Source organism: Schistocerca americana, chromosome 7 (genome assembly GCF_021461395.2).
Source record: "Schistocerca americana isolate TAMUIC-IGC-003095 chromosome 7, iqSchAmer2.1, whole genome shotgun sequence".
Classification (NCBI taxonomy): Eukaryota; Metazoa; Arthropoda; class Insecta; order Orthoptera; family Acrididae; genus Schistocerca; species Schistocerca americana.
In genome coordinates, this window is record NC_060125.1 from 404,562,117 (window position 1) to 404,584,128 (window position 22,012).

Sequence of the window (22,012 nt, forward strand, 5' to 3'; positions counted from 1 at the left end):
AATTGTTTTCCTGACTTCTATTTCAGGCTTTCAGCCGTTTGTTGTTTGAAATTGTTTGTGGCCTTCAGCCGAGGAATTATTTAACTTCTTTTATAATAAGGGCTTCAGTCGTTTGTTATTTGAAGTTGTGTGTGGCCTTGAGCCGAGCAATAATTTCACTTCTTTTTTCCCCTAGAATAAGACCTTCAGCCGTCATACAGTCAATTGTGTTTTTTTAAGATATTGTTTTAAAATTTAATTTCTTTAAATACCGAGAGTAACTAATTACGGCCCCGTCTACAATCGTAACCTTATCCTACCCCATCCTGATACCCCAGCTCTCAAAAACCTTTCTCTTTCGGCCGCAACATTGAGTAATATCGTAATGAAACAAGCCTAACACATCACTGGTGATAATGTTGGAAGTCACGCTAGCACACGACTGACAAGGAGACCCCACGGCAATCGGATTTTTTAAACTTTTATAATTGTGGAACGTGAAGTTCAGAACTCAATATCAGACTCCGGAAGCAGTTCGACGCAGCTCTCAAAAATTCTCGTGAAAATCGACTTTAAAGTTTTCCGTGTATCGTTAATTCATTAAAGTTAGCACAATTTTTTCGTAGGCTGCATAGCTCAGTGGTAGAATGCTTGTGTACCACTGCCGGACCCTACGTTTTATTCCTTGACGATGAGAAGTTTTAAACAAAAGTACGTGTTCTATGAGCATTTGCGCGAGGGTTAAAATACATAAAGGTGAAAAAATTAATTTGTAATGTTTTCTTAGTTTAAACAATTTTCATTGACAATACAGGTGTAAGTAGGCTGTTTAGGTTTTTCCGTTGGTAACGCCACGTAGCGCTCTGTATGAAAATCACTGGCTGTGCTGTGTGCAGTCTGTGGCTGGTTGGCATTGTTGGAATATTCGCTATTGTAGTGTTGGGCAGTTGGATGCGAACAGCGCGTAGCGTTGCGCAGTTGGAGGTGAGCCGCCAGCAGTGGTAGATGTGGGGAGAGAAATGGCAGAATTTTGAGAGCGGACGATCTGGATGTGTGTCCATCAGAAAGAGTAAATTTGTAATACAGGACATCATGAACTGATATATATATATATATATATATATATATATATATATATATATATATATATATATATATATATATTATGGCTTTAGAACACTATTAAGGTAAATACATTGTTTGTTCTCCAACAAAATCTTTCATTTGCTAACTATGCCTATCAGTAGTTAGTGCCTTCAGTTGTTAGAGTCTTTTATTTAGCTGGCAGTATTGCTGTATTGCAGTAGTTCGAGTAACGAAGATTTTTGTGAGGTAAGTGATTCATGAAAGGTATAGGTTATTGTTAGTCACGGTCATTCTTTTTTAGGGATTATTGAAAGTCAGATTGCGTTGCGCTAAAAATATTGTGTGTCAGTTTAGTGATGATCAGAATAAGTAAAGAGAGAAATGTCTGAGTACGTTCAGTTTTGCTCAGCTGTTTGAAAATCAAGTAATGTAAGAGGTTTATCAGCACAGTCATTCATTAATTTTTCTAAGGGTAAATTTGTAATAGTGGATATCATGAACTGCAATATATATGATGACTTTTGAACATTATTAAGGTAAATACATTGTTTGTTTCAGGCAAAATCTTTCATTTGCATACTATGCCTAACAGCAGTTAGTGCCGTCACTAGTTAGAATCTTTTATTTAGCTGGCAGTATTGGCTCTCGATGTATTGCAGTAGTTCGAGTAACGAGGATTTTTGTGAGGAAGTGATTCATGAAAGGTATAGGGTATTGTTAGTCAGGGCCATTCTTTTGTAGGGATTATTGAAAGTCAGATTGCGTTGCGCTAAAAATATTGTGTGTCAGTTTAGTAATGATGAGAATAAGTAAAGAGAGAAATGTCTGAGTGCGTTCAGTTCTACTCAACTGTTTGAAAATCAAATAACGTAACGGATTTACCAGCACAGTAATTCATAAATTTTTCTAAGGGGAGCTTTCACATGGTGTATAAAAAAGAATCATCTGATTTGGCACGTCTATATTTCTGAAACTAATAAACATATGCAATGAATTTTGCTTTCTGATGAACGGGAAATTCAAAAAGTTTTCTTTGTTACACATCTTTTTATAGATGTTCAATATGTCACACTTGAGATGCACGGCATATGTAAATGCAGTATTCAAATTATTCCCACTTTGCAGCGAGCATGTCTTGAGTTACAGTTTCTGCAGCCGCTATTATGCGATGTGTCACTTCATTGATTGTTGTTGATAATGGAGGCACATAGCAAAATTCTTTTATAAACACCCACAAGAAATAATCACATTTTCTCAGGTCTGGTGACCATGAAGTCCAGTAATGTACGGCAGAATCATTTGCTCCAGTGCGACCGATCCACCGTTCAGTAGTCCTTTGATTTAAAAATTCCCGCACTTTCAAATGCGAGTGTCGCCATGCCCCGTCCTGTTGGTAAATGAAGTCGTTCGAATCAGTCTCCAACTGTGATAAAAGAAAGTTCTCAAGCGTATTGAGATATGTGCTTCCTGTAACAGTGTGCTCGGATAAGAAAAATGGACCGTACATCTTTCCCCATGAAACTGCACAAAACACATTAAATTTTGGAGAGTCCCTCTCATGTTGTACAGCTTCATGTGGTTGTTCCGTACCCCTGTTATCACATTATGACGGTTCACCTTTCCATTCAAATTGAATGTTGCCTCGTCAATGAACACTAAGCGTAGCAGAAAATTGTCATTCTCCATCTTGCCAAGAACGAAATTACAGAACTCTACATGTGGTTGTTTATCACCTTTACGAAGAACTTGCAGTAGTTCAGTTTTGTACGGTTTCATGTGTAGACGTCGACGCAACACACAGACATCGGAGGCATGTGGAGCTGTCGAGCTCCATGGCGAACGGAATTCTGCGGATTCCTGTGAAACTATGGTGGATGCGGTCGACGTCTGTGTCAGACGCTCGGGAATGGCCCGGCGATTTGCCTTTACACAAACAACCTGTTACTCGGAATTTTTCATGCCATCGTCTATTGCTCTGTGCTGTGAAGGATCCACACCATACCTAGTACAAAAGTCACGTTGAACAGTTATTACTGACCGCACTGAGCAGAACGTAGAGCACAGAACGCTTTCTGTTGTCCCGATATCATTTTCACTAGAACTGAAGTGGGCGCACAATGCTGAATGGAAAAGCGAAAAACCAAACAATGACAGAAAACAGACTCGAAGCAGCGATCATCAGTCTCGAGCGCAACCAATTTTTTTGTTTTCCATCTGTACGTATTTTATGTTTCACAGAAATGCTCACAGAACATGCCCCTTCGTTTAAATACGAACGTCGGCCGGGAATCGAACCAAACATACTTGTGGGAGAGGCAAGCTTTCTACTGCACAGCCACGCAGGCAGCCGGAAAACAATGATAGCGTTAGTGAATAAAGGACTCTCAGTGAGCTCCAAGGCATATTTTCTCGGGAATTTTTGAGAGTTGTGTCGAACTGCTTTGGGAAAATATTTGAGTTCTAAACTTCACGTACCATAAACATTAAAAAATTCAGTTGTTGTGAATCGACGTACTCAGCCGATCCGCGTAAGTCGGCATTGCGAGGGCTGCTCCCTGGAAGGGCGGAAAGTAAACAGGTTTTCGCCAATTAAGAAAGTTATGTATAAGCAACATGTTCTTGTCTCATGTTCGATTCCACTCACAATGGGGTGATTAGGCTAGTGAAAGTTGCTTCAGCATTAACTTTGTGTCTCTGCTACGGCTGGGGAGCCGCCGCTGGCTGTCCGTTAACAGTTATTCCCAGCATTGTAGATTCCTCACAGTTGCTAAACCGGTGGCACTCCAGAGTGTTGTTCGTCCTACCATAGAATCGACTTTTAGGAAGTTTATTTGTTATCTTTGTAAACCTAGCAATACTTGATCTAGAACAAATATCAACCCTAACTGAGATTTGCAGGACACTACATCCCTTGTTACTGATGTGGCGCTGAATTATTTTAGATACATATAGTTACAGTAGAATGGGTACTCCTGGATTATTTGAGGCTTTACCGGAGCTTGTCTTCAACGTCGGCTTAGTAAATGAATTTATGGAAGTATATGCGGATGAGTCCCATCCATCTCAGAAACACTCCGACTCCGAATGGCTTGGTTCAAATGGCTCTGAGCACTATGCGGCTTAACTTCTGAGGTCACCAGTCGCCTAGAACTTAGAACTAATTAAACCTAACTAACCTAAGGACATCACACACATCCATGTCCGAGGCAGGATTCGAACCTGCGACCGTAGCGGTCGCTCGGCTCCAGACTGTAGCGTCTAGAACCGCACAGCCACTCCGGCCGGCCCTCGACTCCGACCTTTACAACTTATTTTCTCAGCAGATAAACTAGGCCAGAGTATCCAAGACGCGCTTCTCAAGGTTTTGGAAGGTGATTTCATTGTGCCGGATACAAGAACACATGGGATCACAAAAAGTGAATTAGCAGGTCTGGAAGCTATAATGTGGTATCATGATGCTGTTGATATACGGAGTCCATCATCATTGGAATAAGGCTGGCTTGGAGTCATAGACTATAAGCTCTGACCAAGTCAGCTGCTGCATCATGACAGATTTCCTTCAAGCCATGCAGTGAGATTATGATCTTACACTAATACGAATCTGTCATAATCGAATGACTGATGGCACCAGAAAAAAGTTGTGAAAGTAAGGCACAGATTCAATATACCACATTAAGAAAAGACAAACGAAAAAAGTCTTTCACAATCAGACCAGAGGGCAGAGGCCATTTCACTGACAGAACTGCCCTAGATTTTCAAGTGACTTCTAAGATGTATAAAATTTCTAAACTTGTTCCTAAAATATTGGTAGCGAGATATTTTGTATTTTCATAGAGACTTGCGCATCCAATTGTTCTGTAGGTAATCTACGAGGCACACCTTACTCTCTGGCTATTGCAGCCATCATTCTGTTGTAAAATCTGCAAACGTTTGTGACGGTATACCAGACACCATGATGACAACTTCACGTTACAGAGGAGAGATTTTGGAGGGAGGAGGGAGGAGATTAATGTTTAACGTCCCGTCGACAACGAGGCCATTAGAGACGGAGCGCAAGCTCGGGTGAAGGAGGGATGGGGAAGGAAATCGGCCGTGCCCTTTCAAAGGAACCATCCCGGCATTTGCCTGAAGCGATTTAGGGAAATCACGGAAAACCTAAATCAGGATGGCCGGAGACGGGATTGAACCGTCGTCCTCCCGAATGCGAGTCCAGTGTGCTAACCACTGCGCCACCTCGCTCGGTGAGAGATTTTGGTCATCATGGAGAATGGGAGTAAAAAAGGAAGTAAGTATGTTTTTAATTCGTTTAGCTTTTTATGCTTATAAGGGTTTGCGAATTTTAACCGCAACAGCGCTGATTATTGTTTTGTTGAGCGTCCAAAGTACACAAACACATTTGCTCTGGATGGCAGTGTAGAACTCTGCCTATTCACAAAATACTACGCGAAAAAGTATAGGTGTATTGTCGTTTCTTTGTGGTCGCGTTAACAAAATTCGAAATTCATAATTTTAGATAACATTACTACGAAACAGCGATCTGCCAGTTAAATAAAATTAGTGAAAAACAGACTCGATCCCACAGCATTTGATTAAAAATATGACCACTTTCGGCCACTAGTAGCAGGCCGTCCTCAGATAATGCACTGTAAAGATAAAAATTAAAAGTGCTGATTTACATAGGGAAGTCAGAAAAAATTAAAATGAATGTATGTTAAAATGATATATCGTTACCAACCCGACTGACGATGATGACGCTTCGAACAGCTGTGCTGAGCACAGATTTGGTGAAATTTATCACCATACCAGTGATTTTAGCTTTTTAATCCATATTTGTAACTGATATTCATACGTTTTTCAACGTAGTTTCATACGTCAACTTTACTTATTGGGGAAAAAATTTCTGAATTCCAATTCCGGTTTCAGCGTAGTTTTAATCAATTGGTCTCTTTATTGCAAACGTCAACCAGCGTCTTGCTGCTGACTACAAAATTTCAACACATTACACCACATCCTTGAGGTTTGTATCGAAAACTGTCGTCAAGGCAATACGCAGTGTCCATCGAATACACCTTTGATAACCGACAGCCATTTCGGCCACGATGTCTCTATGGAAACAGCATCCGTAGGCATTTTAACCTTGCCTGTGTTGTGCAAGCTGGCAGGCTCTCTGGCCTCTTCATACATTTAATCAGGGCCATCAAACGAGCCAATGTTGCATTTATAAAATGTAATTTACATATAAGCAAATTAACGTCATTTCTCTACTGTCATGCAAAGTGGGTAATCGGAAGCTATGTACCGGCATGTACATGATCAGAAGTAGGGCGTATATATATATATATATATATATATATATATATATATATATATATATTAATTCTGAATTCTGCTCATTTCACGTAGGAGACGAGTGGGCTCGTTTGGGCTGTGAGGAGGCCAACCGCACACTATGGCAGGAAGTGGGAGGACATCCGGCTACTGGAAACTGTGGACAGAGTCCCGATCCCTGCCTGGCAGCTTTCTTTTGAAGCTGGTATTCAGGGACCAGAGCGACGGATACTTGCTATTTTTACAATGGCTGGGAACAGGTTTATCATGAGAGCCGCCTCATGTTCTGCGCAGGAACGCGCCAGCACAGCGCCACGACTGTGCTATTTTGTCTGGGACATTTCGAGGAAATGGTCGCCGATCTTCGCGGGATAGCCGACAGAACGGCGCCAGACGTCGCATCCCAATCATCATATTCCGTTGGCGCCCGTCGCCAGTAAGCTTCCCGCGAGAAGTCCCGGCGGAGGCTGTGATAGGCTGCTCGACTGTTATGGCAGCACACGTTTGCTGTCACCGTCGAGAACTGGCGAGAAAGCAAGGTATTGGCGCCTAGGTTAACGGAGTATACGGTAGTGGGGTGTCTAGACGAATTTATTCTATGGCCATAACTGGCGAAAGCTTTTTTTATCGGTAACGACTGACCGAGTTCTTGCATAAGTGGAGCGGTCGCTCTCTGGCAGCGGGGACGGAAGAGAATCTGAGTTTTGGCCCCCGGTCGCCGCAGTCGGTCGCGAACGTTGCCACCCTTACTGCGGAAAAACTTAATTCACAATTTCACTTGTCCAGCCATCTGGACAAAACTTAGTTTTCTTGCGCGCTCGCGCTTCTATCGTTCTCCAAGGCGGAACCTCATCTCCATGTAGCAGTGACGACAACGAGTGCCAGCTGTCATCAGTACGCCACTTTGCAACGTATTGTCGGTAGCACAGCAGCTCCGGCCTGTAGGGTTTCAGCTGATTTTTCAGCCCACCATAATTCGAATTGAAGTTGATCAACGGATGCATCTGTGGAACCGCTTTTCCTCCTGAGGTGATATCGTGGGTAACCCACTCATTTATCGATATTACACATTTAACAAGTTCTCTTTGCTCCCCCTACTCGTAATAGAAAAGCACACAAGATTCCATACAGCGTCGTTTGTACTAGGTTCTTGCCAACACCTCTTTCAACTGAGTACTATTTCCATTTTTTTATTTACGTTAACATACGTGATTGTTCCTTGAAAACTCATGATAATTTTGTGCTCTATTTAAATAAAATAAATGTAATTGTAAATTTGTGGGGACGGCATATTTATCTGTTGAAGAGTCATACTCACCAGATACCTTTCCTATCATCATTTTTGGTGGATAGCTTTGATCAATTAATTTATTGAATAAATTATATGAGAGGCTAGCCACCCCACGTAGGATTTATATCAGGGCCATTACATTATTGCGATACATAACTCGTGCAGATTCAATATAAACCCACTTAATTATGATCTACACTCCTGGAAATGGAAAAAAGAACACATTGACACCGGTGTGTCAGACCCACCATACTTGCTCCGGACACTGCGAGAGGGCTGTACAAGCAATGATCACACGCACGGCACAGCGGACACACCAGGAACCGCGGTGTTGGCCGTCGAATGGCGCTAGCTGCGCAGCATTTGTGCACCGCCGCCGTCAGTGTCAGCCAGTTTGCCGTGGCATACGGAGCTCCATCGCAGTCTTTAACACTGGTAGCATGCCGCGACAGCGTGGACGTGAACCGTATGTGCAGTTGACGGACTTTGAGCGAGGGCGTATAGTGGGCATGCGGGAGGCCGGGTGGACGTACCGCCGAATTGCTCAACATGTGGGGCGTGAGGTCTCCACAGTACATCGATGTTGTCGCCAGTGGTCGGCGGAAGGTGCACGTGCCCGTCGACCTGGGACCGGACCGCAGCGACGCACGGATGCACGCCAAGACCGTAGGATCCTACGCAGTGCCGTAGGGGACCGCACCGCCACTTCCCAGCAAATTAGGGACACTGTTGCTCTTGGGGTATCGGCGAGGACCATTCGCAACCGTCTCCATGAAGCTGGGCTACGGTCCCGCACACCGTTAGGCCGTCTTCCGCTCACGCCCCAACATCGTGCAGCCCGCCTCCAGTGGTGTCGCGACAGGCGTGAATGGAGGGACGAATGGAGACGTGTCGTCTTCAGCGATGAGAGTCGCTTCTGCCTTGGTGTCAATGATGGTCGTATGCGTGTTTGGCGCCGTGCAGGTGAGCGCCACAATCAGGACTGCATACGACCGAGGCACACAGGGCCAACACCCGGCATCATGGTGTGGGGAGCGATCTCCTACACTGGCCGTACACCACTGGTGATCATCGAGGGGACACTGAATAGTGTACGGTACATCCAAACCGTCATCGAACCCATCGTTCTACCATTCCTAGACCGGCAAGGGAACTTGCTGTTCCAACAGGACAATGCACGTCCGCATGTATCCCGTGCCACCCAACGTGCTCTAGAAGGTGTAAGTCAACTACCCTGGCCAGCAAGATCTCCGGATCTGTCCCCCATTGAGCATGTTTGGGACTGGATGAAGCGGCGTCTCACGCGGTCTGCACGTCCAGCACGAACGCTGGTCCAACTGAGGCGCCAGGTGGAAATGGCAGGGCAAGCCGTTCCACAGGACTACATCCAGCATCTCTACGATCGTCTCCATGGGAGAATAGCAGCCTGCATTGCTGCGAAAGGTGGATATACACTGTACTAGTGCCGACATTGTGCATGCTCTGTTGCCTGTGTCTATGTGCCTATGGTTCTGTCAGTGTGATCATGTGATGTATCTGACCCCACGAATGTGTCAATAAAGTTTCCCCTTCCTGGGACAATGAATTCACGGTGTTCTTATTTCAATTTCCAGGAGTGTATGTACATGGTGATGTTGCCCCCTAACTTGCCTATAATTTAAGCGTCCTACGATAGCAAACACGCAGCTAGATTTCAATTGCTTGGAAGTATTTTTAACAAACCAATTATTCTAAATGTGAATATTGATGTATATAGTCGTTACATAAGTACTTTTTATATCTTATTCTGTTAAAAAAATACACACATCAAAAAAAGTTTTGCATCACCTCTGTTTCGAGAGTTCCGGAACCTGCATAGAAAACTGGAATAGAGATCAACATAAACATCATTTGTGCCCTTTTTATTGCTCATGAAAATCACACATTCATGTTGTACCACCATACTTTGAGACCTTGAGAGGTGGTGGTCCAGACTGCTGTACACACCGGTACCTCTAATATCCAGTAGCACGTTCTCTTGCATTGATGCATGGCATACTATCCACAAGTTCATCAAGGCACTGTTGGTCCAGACTGCCCCACTCCTCAACGGCGATTCGGCGTAGATCCCTCTGAGTCGTTGGTGGGTCACGTCGTCCTTTTCAATCTATCCCAGGCATGTTCGATAGGGTTCAAGTCTGGAGAACATGCTGGCCACTCAAGTCGAGCGATGTCGTTATTCTGAAGGAAGTCATTCCCAAGATGTGCACAATGTGGGCGCGAATTGTCGTCCATGAACACGAATACCTCGCAGATGTGCTGCCGATATTGTTGTACTATCGGTCGGAGGATGACATTCAGGTATCGTACAGCCGTTACGGCGCCTTCCACGACTACAAGCGGCGTACGTCGGCCCCACATAATGCCACCCCAAAACAGCAGGGTACCTCCACCTTGCTGCACACGCAGAACAGTGTGTCTAAAGCGTTCAGCCTGACCGGGTTGCCTCCAAACACATCTCCAGAGATTGTCTAAATGAACGCTTATGCGACACTCCTCGATGAAGAGAACGTGATGCCAATCCTTAGGGGTCTTTCGGCATGTTGCTGGGCCCATCTGTACCGCGCTGCATGGTGTCGTGGTTGCAAAGATGGATCTCGCCATTGCGTCGGGAGACAGGCTGCGCATCATACAGCCTATGGCGCACAGTTTGAGTCGTAACACGACGTCCTGTGGCTGCACGAAAAGCATTATTCAATTTGGTGGCGTTGCTGTCAGTGTTCCCCCGAGCCATAATTCATAGGTAGCGGTCATCAAATGGTTCAAATGGCTCTGAGCACTATGGGACTTAACTTCTGAGGTCATCAGTCCCCTAGAACTTCGAACTACTTAAACCTAACTAACCTAAGGACATCACACACATCCATGCCTGAGGCAGGATTCGAACCTGCGACCGTAGCGGTCGCGCGGTTCCAGACCGTAGCGCCTAGAACCGCTCGGCCACCACGGCCGGCAAGGTAGCGGTCATCCACTGCAGTAGTAGCCCTTGGGCGGCCTGGGCGAGGCAATGTCGTCGACAGTTCCTGTCTCTCTGTATCTCCTCCAAGTTCGAAAACATCGTTTTGGTTCACTTTGAGACGCCTGGACTCTTCCCTTGTTGAGATCCCTTCCTGGCACAAAGTAACAATGCGGACGCAATCGAGCCCCGGTATTGACCGTCTAGGCGTGGTTGAACTACAGACAACACGAGCCGCATACCTCCTTCCTGGTGGAATGACTGGAACTGATCGGCTTTCGGACACCCTCCGATGCTCATGCCTGGTTGTTTATATCTTTGGGCGGGTTTAATGACATCTCTGAACAGTCAGAAAAATTGGAAATTTGTGGTAAGGTCTTATGGGACCAAACTACTTAGGTCATCGGTCCCTAAGCCTACACACTACTTAATCCAATTTAAACTAACTTACGCTATGGAGACCACTCACACCTATGCCCGAGGGAGGACTCGAATCTCCGACAGGGGAGCCACACGGACCGTGACAAGGCGCCCAAGACCGCGCGGCTCTGAATAGTCAGAGGGACAATTGTAACTCACCACTGGCATCTTACTATTCATTGAGTGGCAGCCTATGGAGGGTTACTTACTTTCACTAGCAGGAGCTTCTTTTGAGTATTATTATTTCTTTTGTTCCAGCCTGCTATGAAGGCATATCCTGTCCACATTCGCTCTTACGCTCTTATTTTTCTTTGGCGACGTAACCTTCTCTGAATAGTTTTGCCCGTTATTTGAAATAGATTTAGGCCCATCTAAATTTTAGGAATAATTCCTTCACTGATTGAATTTACAAAGGTCGCAACGGATAACGCAATGGTATTGTATGGGGCAATCAGAGAAAGCTACGTACCGTTAGCTGAACTTGAGCCAAGCACTTTGCATTTTAGGAGCATAATCATCAGTACTACACTATCCTCAATACTACACTATTTTCAGAGGTATTGAAAATAAATTAACGATCACGGAAATAGTTTCAAATGATAAAATATTTATTTTTCACTAATATTTCGCATGTTAACACTAATCTTTTTTGTGTTTAATAGATGGACAAAACATCCCTGGTACATTTATATACGATCCTATGGCTTTCTCATACAAGAGTAGCAAGCCACATTGGCCTTAATCTGTAGAGTCCTGTGGGGTGGGAAAATCTCGGGAGCACGTGGTCACTGCTCAAGTTTGTCACACAGACATTCACATGCACTAATTCACACTGCAAACAAAATGTCGACAGCATTTGTCAGTGGGAAGAATTGTATGCACCTCGTGGCTGGCATCGAGCAGGATTTTGGTGGCTTCATGTATCTGCGTGAAGCGCTTGGAATCAGATCGATTCATCTTGCCGAATATACGCTAGATACAGTTTTATTGGTAATTTAAAATGTCCCCCACAAATAAAATAAAACGGCAGATAGTAATTCTTAAGGCTTGGGCTGCGCTTTTAATCTATCACACTATTATGACACTGATTAACTGAACCAAAAATTGTAACGAGAACCTAAAAGGTAATTCAAAAACTGGCCAGGAGAAAAATTGTTGAGATTAACAAAGTATTATTAACAGATTCAAATACCTTTTGTCCCTTGTTCCACGCAGACATTCTGAGGGAATGTCTGGTCGCTTACCTGTCTTCAGAACAACTCAACTTGTAACCGTCGCGCGGAGCTCTCTCCAAACCGCCCGAGGTGATGGAGGAGGCCCATGACCAACTTCTGGTAGGAAAAGGTTTTGCTTTACTTATCTTTGGCCAAGCCCTCCTGTTCCTGCTCTCTGCCTTCCACCGACACCATTAAGGTTGGTAGAAGATTAAGAAACCCACCACTTCTCTGGTTCGTCTGCTACTGCATTCAAATTATTCACTCTTGACCACACACTTTCAGGAAGGGTGAAAAATGAAAATCAGGACACAAGACGTGCACATAAGAATGAAAAAGAAATGTGTAGACCCATTTTGCTTCTACAGGCATGCAGTTGTTGGGGCTGAGATTAATTAGTTGCATCACTCATTTTTGTAATCATGTAACGTCACCTATTGTGATGTTACACAATATCCACAGTCAACGTCTATCTTCAGAAGTTTTGGGAAGTGGGGTGATGCAAAACTTTTCTGATGTGTGCATAATTGATGACTTATTAGAAACTGGTATGAGGACAGCGTCCTCGCAATATTGACTATTGCCTCCAGACGGTGTTCCGGGTTACAGTTTAACCTACCACGTTGGCATATTATTTAATGTTTATGAATCTGATTTTAAGGTTCAGGTTATCCAGAGGTTATTGAAATACCTGTTTCAGCCATTTACAGTTAAGTTTATGTACTTGTTTTAATGGGCATTCAAACTTTAACATACGACATGTATATCGCTTCCCAGTGGCTAACACTGACGTCATGCGGCTCACGCGCACCCTCTTTCACTCTTAACCCGTGGCTGGTCGGCCATCAGCAGTCGACTGCGCAACGCCGCAGGGAGGGACAGCAGAGCACGCGCAGTCGCAGTCGCGGCCGCCGCAGCGGCAGCTGCCTGAGCCACGCAAGAGTCGGCCGATCGGCGGTCGGCGGTCGGCGGTGCTCGTCCCGCCGCCGGCCCCGTTGGGAGCTTCGTTTACGACGACCAGGGCAGTGCCGGGAGGGCCCACGAGTTGACTACAGCAACACGAGTACCTACGGCCGCAGCCGGCGCCCTTAACGTCTTTTCTCATTAACAACACAACAACATCAGCGAAGCAACATGCGACCGACAGGGACCAGTAGGTAACTCAGGCACCAGCCGCCGTTCGGTAGATCGAAGCCTCCCCTTGGAGGAGGACTATAGGATGCAACAGCGGCAGCAGAATGGACTTCACAACGAAGAATAGGAGCGGCCCTGGCGCCATCCGACGGAGGATACTGCACAGTTCCACCTCGAAACCGTATTCCTTGCCACCCGCTAACTCCTCACAAGAGTAGCTGCAGGAAGAACAGTTTCATGATGACGATCGTTGGTCACGCACGACAGAAGACGTAGAGAGGTAGCAACAGTTCTCTGACAACGATATCACACGCTCCCGATAAGAAGACGACGACTTAACTACTGTCCAATTAAAGAGGCACCACAGAAAGAGCGCAGAAGAACTACACAACCCTCGCAAATGACGAGTTGACGAGATAGATGACGAACAGATACTACGTGACTGCGCCATCAAAGGCGCCGATCAGAGTCGCCCAAGAATTAGAAAGAGCAGTAGTGACTGAAAGACAAGAAACTAACCACCTCAAGCTGCCTGTGGTACCATCTGCGGTACCACGGGTGGGCAATTACCATACACAGGATTACCTTGAACGCAAGGGGGCGCTCAGTTCACGCCTCGACGACGTTCTGAAGGCCATTTATCAGTGTGACAGAATAAAATTCCACTTCGACACGTTCTCAGACCAAAACAAGCCAAGACCTTTTTTGCCAACAGCGGGATTCATCAACTTGCCAAGTCCTCTTTCGCCAACCAAGACATCCATTTTTTTTTTTCACTCGTAAGTCTCCTGAGGACAAGGAGCCCAAAGTCGTCATTAAACCACTACCAGAACAGATTCCTGAGAAAGAAGTGCTCAAAGTTCTGCGAGCAAACAATAAAATTCGTCCCGCAGTCGGTGTATTGCGTACGCCTACCATAGGATCTACAATCTGAATTATCTCCCCTACACGAAAGTGCGTGTAGAATACAGTAACTGCAAGGACTGCCCAGCCCAGTGCAAACTATGCCAACGGTGTGAACGTTCTGCCAATTACTTCCGTCTTTAACCGAGACGTTTCCAAGGTGGTGACCATCATAAATCAGCGTACTGCCCAGTACCAAAAGCACGGAAATCTAAATGCGCCAATTGCAGATTGGACGATCCTGCGACCTACCGCGGATGCGAAACAAACCAAGTGCTTCTGAGAAGCCAGCTCATCAGCCACAACGACAGAAAACATTTGTCATCAAAGACATTATACAGGAAGAGCAGTACGATAACGTACAGCGACAAGCTTCAAGAGTAACCAAAACAGTGACACCGCTCCTGGCTTCAACAACCCGGCCCGACTCGCGACCGTAACGTCGTTCTCCGACTTAGGCCGACGTAGCATAACCACGTCTTCTACGACGTTCCAGGAAACCAGCGACGTCTGCCAAGGGCCTCATCACACCAACCTCCACGGAATCTTATCAAAGCATTCGTTTCGCCCTAGAATGGAAAATGGACGCCCCGTAACGCACCTCAAGATCTAAATATGGAACGCGAATTCTGTCAAAACGAAGAAGACAGAACAAACAGCCTTCCTGTAACTCCACAGGGTTGACTTTGGCTCATTTCGGAGACACATTTAAAGGAGTTGGCACAGGTCCCCATTCGGAACATGCGAGTGTACCGTACAGATTGGGTCGGTTAAAAAGTAGCGGCACTGCCACCTCACTCAAAAAAGAAATTCGACATCATGAGGAAAAACTTCCATGGCCACGACAGTTGCAAGCAACGGCGGTCACCATCGCCACGCCGTAGCAAACATCACATGTGTTGCTGCCTACCCCAGTCAAAATAGGCACTTATTACCTGAAGACCTACGTGAACTCCTCAACCGTTTCAGCAGGGTGCGGCTGAGAGGCGACCTGAATAGCAAGCACACTGCTTTCAATGCGAGAAAAACGAATCCAAAGAGTCATCAATTATTTGCTCTACAAGGGTACCGAAATAATTTTGTGATAGCTCCGAGGAACCCTTCGAGAGTGCCTCCTAGTGCCCAGACGTCCTTGATACAGCCGTCCTCAAGAATGTCAAGGTCTACCTCCAACTCTGGCTGATCAGTATCTTATCATGAGATCACAAACCGGTGATAGGAACACTGCAGAGGACACACATCAAACTGCCGTCACAATCACGAGGTAGGCCGATTGGTCATGGTTTCAGCGTTTTCTCGACCACCATCAACGCAGCGGTACAGATGTTAATTCAAGCCATCAAAACATAATGGAACTATTTTCGGAGACGGTGGATCCGCTTTAGGAATCTTGAGGACATAAGACAGATGTGTCAACTGAACAGGAAACTCCACAAATGTTTCACAGAATGGCGTCAGGAAGGGTGGTAAACCAAGATGTCCGACTTCTTGCTACGAAAACAAGTGGCAAGTTATGAAGAACCCGCATTATCAAAATCCACCAAAACGAGCAGTACGTTGGCGCAGATGGTTTGATATACGACCCACTCGCTCAAGCGGAGCTGTATGCTGGCGCCTATCAGCAGCAGAAGATATTTCCACCTTCACCAGCAAGATGAAGTTCTATGCTACATGGAGCAGGTCCGGACAGCACTTACGATCTTCCAGAATGCACCAACGCAATTCCAGCCATGGTTTGCCACTCTGGAGGAAATTAAACACTTTTTCCGTAAAACGGCCAACAACTCGCCGGGACACGAATTCGCCACCAACGGAGTTTTAAAACATCTTCCCAAGAAGCTGCTGCTCCTAATCATAAGAGTTGTCAATAGTTGTCTTCACAGTGGATACTTCCAAGAGGCGCGGAAGACGGCGAAGGTGGTACCACTGACGAAATCCGAGAAGGATCTCTCACTTCCAAACAATTACTGCACAATTAGTCTTCTATCATCACTGGGGAAGCTCCTTGAACAAGTATTACTCAAGGGATTACAAGACACTTTGGTACGGGACAACGTGGTCGGACTGGAGCAGTTCGGTTTCTTTAGTAAACTCTCCACCAAACTTCAACTTTTCCGAATTAGCAAAACCATATAAGATAACTTTAATGAACGATATTCGGCAACCGGAAGCTTAGACCTTGAGGAAGCTTAGGATAAAGTATGGCGTGGGAACTTAATAGGAAAACTGCACCGAAACACCACCACAAACGATTGCTACGTAAAGCTACTTGATAATTTCCTTCAAAATAGGAAACTAAGTGCACATTGACAACTATAACTCTGCCAAGAAATCAGTCCGTACCGGTAGCCCACAAGCATCTGTAGTCTTGCCAGCACTTTCCAACATCCATATCAACGACGTTCAAACACGTCCACATGTGTCACTTAGCCTCCATGCTGACGATAGAACGTTTCTAACAAAAGACAGAAACTTAGATGAAGGGATTGCGAGGATGCAGCGACAACTGGATCTAATTGAGTGATGGGCACAACTACACAAGATTACCATCAACCCGGATAAAACAGTGGCCAATGTTTTCACAATACGCCGACTGGTCATCCATATGAAGCTCCACATATGAGATCAACCTGTTTCTTGGTCCCCAGTGGTAAAATACCTGGTCGTTTATCTGGACGTAAAACTACTCTTCAGCTATCATGTGCAGAAAAGAAGAACGCTGGACTAAGAATATTGAGACCTCTCATCCCCTTCACCAAGGGTACGGATCTGAATGTTGCCACGAAGATGAAGCTATACCGAGCCATAGTCAAGTCCACATTTCTCTATGGGGCGACCTCCTGGGGCACCACATACGACACAGATTTCGGGAAGCTCCGAGTCACACAAGAAAAACTTCTCCCATGGATCCTAAGAGCATACTGGAGGACAGAGACAACGGAACTCCACGACGCACTATACGAAAAATACCTGCGCCAAAAAGTGCGGCAAAAGCCCAAAAGCTGTTTGACAAGATCGAAGTACTAGATCACCCCACTCATCAGTTAGCGATGGTAGGCACAATTCTTCCCCAACAATGGCTCGAATATAAAGTGTCGAGACTTGTCCTGCCAAGTACGACTGACAGTAAAAGAAAAGTACGTCCACCATCCCTACAGGCGAAAGGACCACTTTGTGTGCCTACCACCCGTAAACAAAGAGCAATAAATATAGTTTGAATCCTCTCCCTTGCCTAACATCCATCATCAACAGTTTTGCGACTAATGTCCGCACAGCTGTTTCAAGCGTCATCATCGTCAGCTGGATGGGTAGCGATACAGCATTTTAACGTATACCCCTTTTATTGTTTCCTGACTTACTTATGTAAATCAGCACCTTTTTTGTCTCATAGGGCATTATCTAAAGATGGCCGAAAGCGATCATATTTTTAATAAATGGCTGTGCGATTGAAATTGTTTCTTACTCATTTTATTTACAATTCGAAATGATTATAAGAAACCTCGATTAGCAAGAATAGGTCGTTTATTGAAAAGTTGTGGCCGAGCTGCTACTCGATTTTCAAGTAAAGTTAATATAAAAATTATATTAAATATAAAATTAAACTCAAATATTTTAAATGTTATGATACAGAAGAGTGGTGATTTTCATGGTATGATGTGACAGGTGATCATGATGGAGGTAGCTACTGGTAGCTGTGTGGTAACTAATAGGAGAAAAGATGTGGGGATCATATGAAGGAGAGAACTGATAGCTGCATTACAAGAATTAAGAGATGGCTGGGTATTAGCTAGGCAGAAAGAGGGTGTTTTGTATCATTCGAATCAGGAAAGGTTTGGTAGCTCTATTTGCCGGAAAGTTAGATTTCAGTTATTAAGTGTTTTATGAAATGCACAACACGCAGGTGTCTGTATGTGCTTTCTTGTATTGTGATGGTGGTTATATATGGATAACAAGTCATTTCTTGACTACTGAAGAGCTATTGCAAATCGCCTTCAAAAAGTGTATATATGGTCTGTGAAAGAGGGGTGGTTAAAATTACCCTGAAAATAACTTGGAGTTTCCAGAAATGAAAGGAAGTTTGGATGTATACGTGCGAGAGGATATTAGGGTTACCAAGAATATGAGGTACGATGTCTGTGTTCAGATGTCTGAGTAGGTGAAGGAACTTTATAAGGTGGTACTGGATGAGTGTGCGAGTAGAATGAGAAAGGCCCAGCTGCCTCCATGCGTTCAGTGGTTTAGAAGGGGATTAGTAAAACCTACGGCGAGGCGCGGGGGGGGGGGGGGGGGGGAGTGGTAAGCCCCCATGAATCAAGCAACATCTGCATGGATAACAGGATGGTGTGGATGAGATACTTGTGGGTATGAATGATGGCCGTAGAATATAATCCCCACAATCGACCACTTCATTGTTTCAGTCTACTTCGGGCTTCCTTTTCGACTCCTAATGCTAATCAACACAGCGTCTTTAAGTACCTGCAGTTCATATCGCAGGAAGAATACACTTTCTTTTTTAGGTTAGTCTTTCTGGTTCACTGTGCCCAGTATTTAGTTTCTGGCGAGTCGGTAGGAGCAGTAGGGGCGTCGGTTGTGTGCGTCCCTCAGAAGCAGGGGAAGCAGACATGCGTCTCCCCAGAGCGTTAATTCGTGCGCGCGTGTAAGCAAACAGCCGCACGCGCCCCCAGTGTGCTCTCGTAACTACACCGCGTAATCTGCCGTCCGACGGGCCCCGCCTCTGGTCTGTCTGCGTGTGCGTTTGTGGCGTGTGCGCGAGGGAGGGAGAGGGGGAGAAAGGAGGGCAGGTAAACAGCTGGCAAAGTACATTGTCAGGAATTTTAGGCCGATGGGTGTAAGCTACGGACCCTGATTCTAGGGTAAGCCCACTAATCTTCGCACAGTTGCGAGCGGCTGCTAATAAGATTGTCCTAAGTCCCCAGCGGAGATTACTGGATTTCACTGGTGTCAATTGGCTTTACCGTCGCCTTCATGCGGCTTACTTTCGGTGCCGTCCTCAGGCTGGGAATTTGGGGCTGTGACGCTTTGTGTGGAAAGAAAAATGCGAGATATGACGAGATTAGATATTTTCATATTTATTAAAAAGAACGGTACTGACATGCTGGTAAGACGGGCCTTTCAACATAGTAGTCTTCTCAGGGAGAAGAGACACATGCTTGCTTCACACAAATAAATTTACAAGCCGAAATGTCATGACCACACGGTACAGCAAGATCGAAAGGCGCTTGATAGCAATGCCGACACGTTGTATGATATGAAAAACTTACAGACTATCAGTGGTACAAGTCGTATAAGTGGATAAGTTCGTATATTGTGATCATTGATACCTTAATATGTACGTAGTTCAGTTTGTTAGCTCTTTTTTGCCTGCGTCTAACGGTATTCCCGCAAATAAGTCACTTCTTTTACTACCTGATGTTTTTAGACTGTCTTAACTGAACCATTTAGTCGACTACACCTGTCAGTATAGACTAACCGTTCTGCCTCCACGTGCCCATACTTCAACACCTAACCTGCTGCCCAGAGGAAAATAAGCATTCATTGGTTTGCTTTTTCCACATGTACTTAGATATACTAACCCACCTAAAAACATACTACTCGTAATAGCTATAATTATCAGTTGCAGATGAAGTATATACTGATGTAACGTTGTTCGGTATACTGTCCTCAGTCATCCATGGTTCAAATGGTTCAAATGGCTCTGAGCACTATGGGACTCAACTGCTGTGGTCATTAGTCCCCTAGAACTTAGAACTACTTAAACCTAACTAACCTAAGGACATCACAAACATCCATGCCCGAGGCAGGATTCGAACCTGCGACCGTAGCAGCCGCACGGTTCCGGACTGCGCGCCTAGAACCGCGAGACCACCGCGGCCGGCTCAGTCATCCATGTCTGCAGAGAAGAACGAGGAATCATTCTAGCGACAATACTGGCCGCATTCAAGGACATAAGCGACTTTGACGAAGAGCAGCTGATTATTGCCTGGCACCTGGGAAAAACAATCTCGGAAATGATGAAGCATTTCAGCTTTCGAATGTTACTATCGTGTGTAGTGGCTGTACTACGGTGATACCACGAGTAGGCGAAACGTGTTGATGTTTGCTAAACAAGATAAGCGGCGGTCTGTGGCAGATATGATACAAGGCACAACGCTGGTGCATTCGTAAGTATTTCAGAGCACACTTCCCAGCGAACTTTGCTGAACATGGAGCAGTGCAGCAGACCTCACCCACTTATTTCCATGTATGTCTTCTCAACTACGCGTCAATTACGACTGCAGTTGACGCGCGATCATTGAAATTCGACCGTGGGTCAGTGGAAGCTTGTCGCCTTGCCGAATAAATCACGTTTCTTTTTACATAGGAGTATTGTGCTATCAGAGACATTCACATGCCTACTATGGGACCTGGGGACCTGCGGTAGTGATAGAAGGCATCGTGACCGCTTTGGACTACGTGAAAACTGTTGCAGATCACCTACATCCATTCACCCTTGATGTCTTCCCCGACGATGCTGGCATCTTTCAGTAGGATAATAGTCCATGTCACAAGGCCATAATCGTGCTATAGTGGTTTGAGAAGTGTGTGCCTGTGTGTGTGTGTGTGTGTGTGTGTGTGTGTGTGTGTGTGTGTGTGTGAGAGAGAGAGAGAGAGAGAGAGAGAGAGAATTCTTAACGGACCAAGCTGCTGAGGTAATCGGTCCCTAGACTTACACACTTCTTAAATTAACTTAAACTAGCTTATGCTGAGAACAACACACACACCCACGCCCCATGGAGGACTCGAACCTCCGGCAGGAGGGGCCGCGCAGTCCGTGACATGGCGCCTCGAACCACGCGGCTTGGGAAGTGTGATAGTGCACTCACGTTGATGCTGTGGCTACCATAGTAGCCTGCTCTGAATCTTATGAAACACATCCTGGACGCTATCGAGCGCCAGCTATACACCCACAGTCCACAGGCCCTGCAATTTATTTATTTAACCTTATCTGATTACGGTCACCAGCGGCTCTCTTAGATCGGACCACGGTTTCACACAAACATTACCTTTTTTCATCGTGCTTTCCCAAGAAACAAAAATTTAAAAATGACAAGTAATATTAAAATGATTTGAGCATATGAAGTGGCAGTGTGAGTAAATAATATTTACTATAAACTAATACAGTTAAAACTGGCAGACTAATGATATTTATAACAGCAGAAACTCCGTAACAGTAATTGCATGACCTGTGCTTAGACATCTGGTGGCATAGCCCTCCGAAAATCTGGCAAAAACATTGTCGACAGCATGACAAGCAGACTCGCTCCTCTATTACGTTGCAAAGGTGGAACAATACAGTTGTGTATCGTTTTGTTTTCCTTACTACAACTACGCTTCAAAAACAGTTCAGACCCACAGAAAAGGCCATAAAATAAATTTCAATTAGGTGTTGTAACTCGCTGGACTTGCACATCGAAAATGCTGTAGAAATGGTATCAGTTCTGCAATAATCCTTGGAAGCCGCATTTCGTTTGCCACACAATCGTCTCAGGAGAAAACTGGTAGCTACCTCTAGAAATAATCCACGTCCTGAAACAAGAAGTGTCTTCCCACAGCACAGCTACGATATCGAAAATTTGGCTGGCACAATCGGTGTACAGCGAT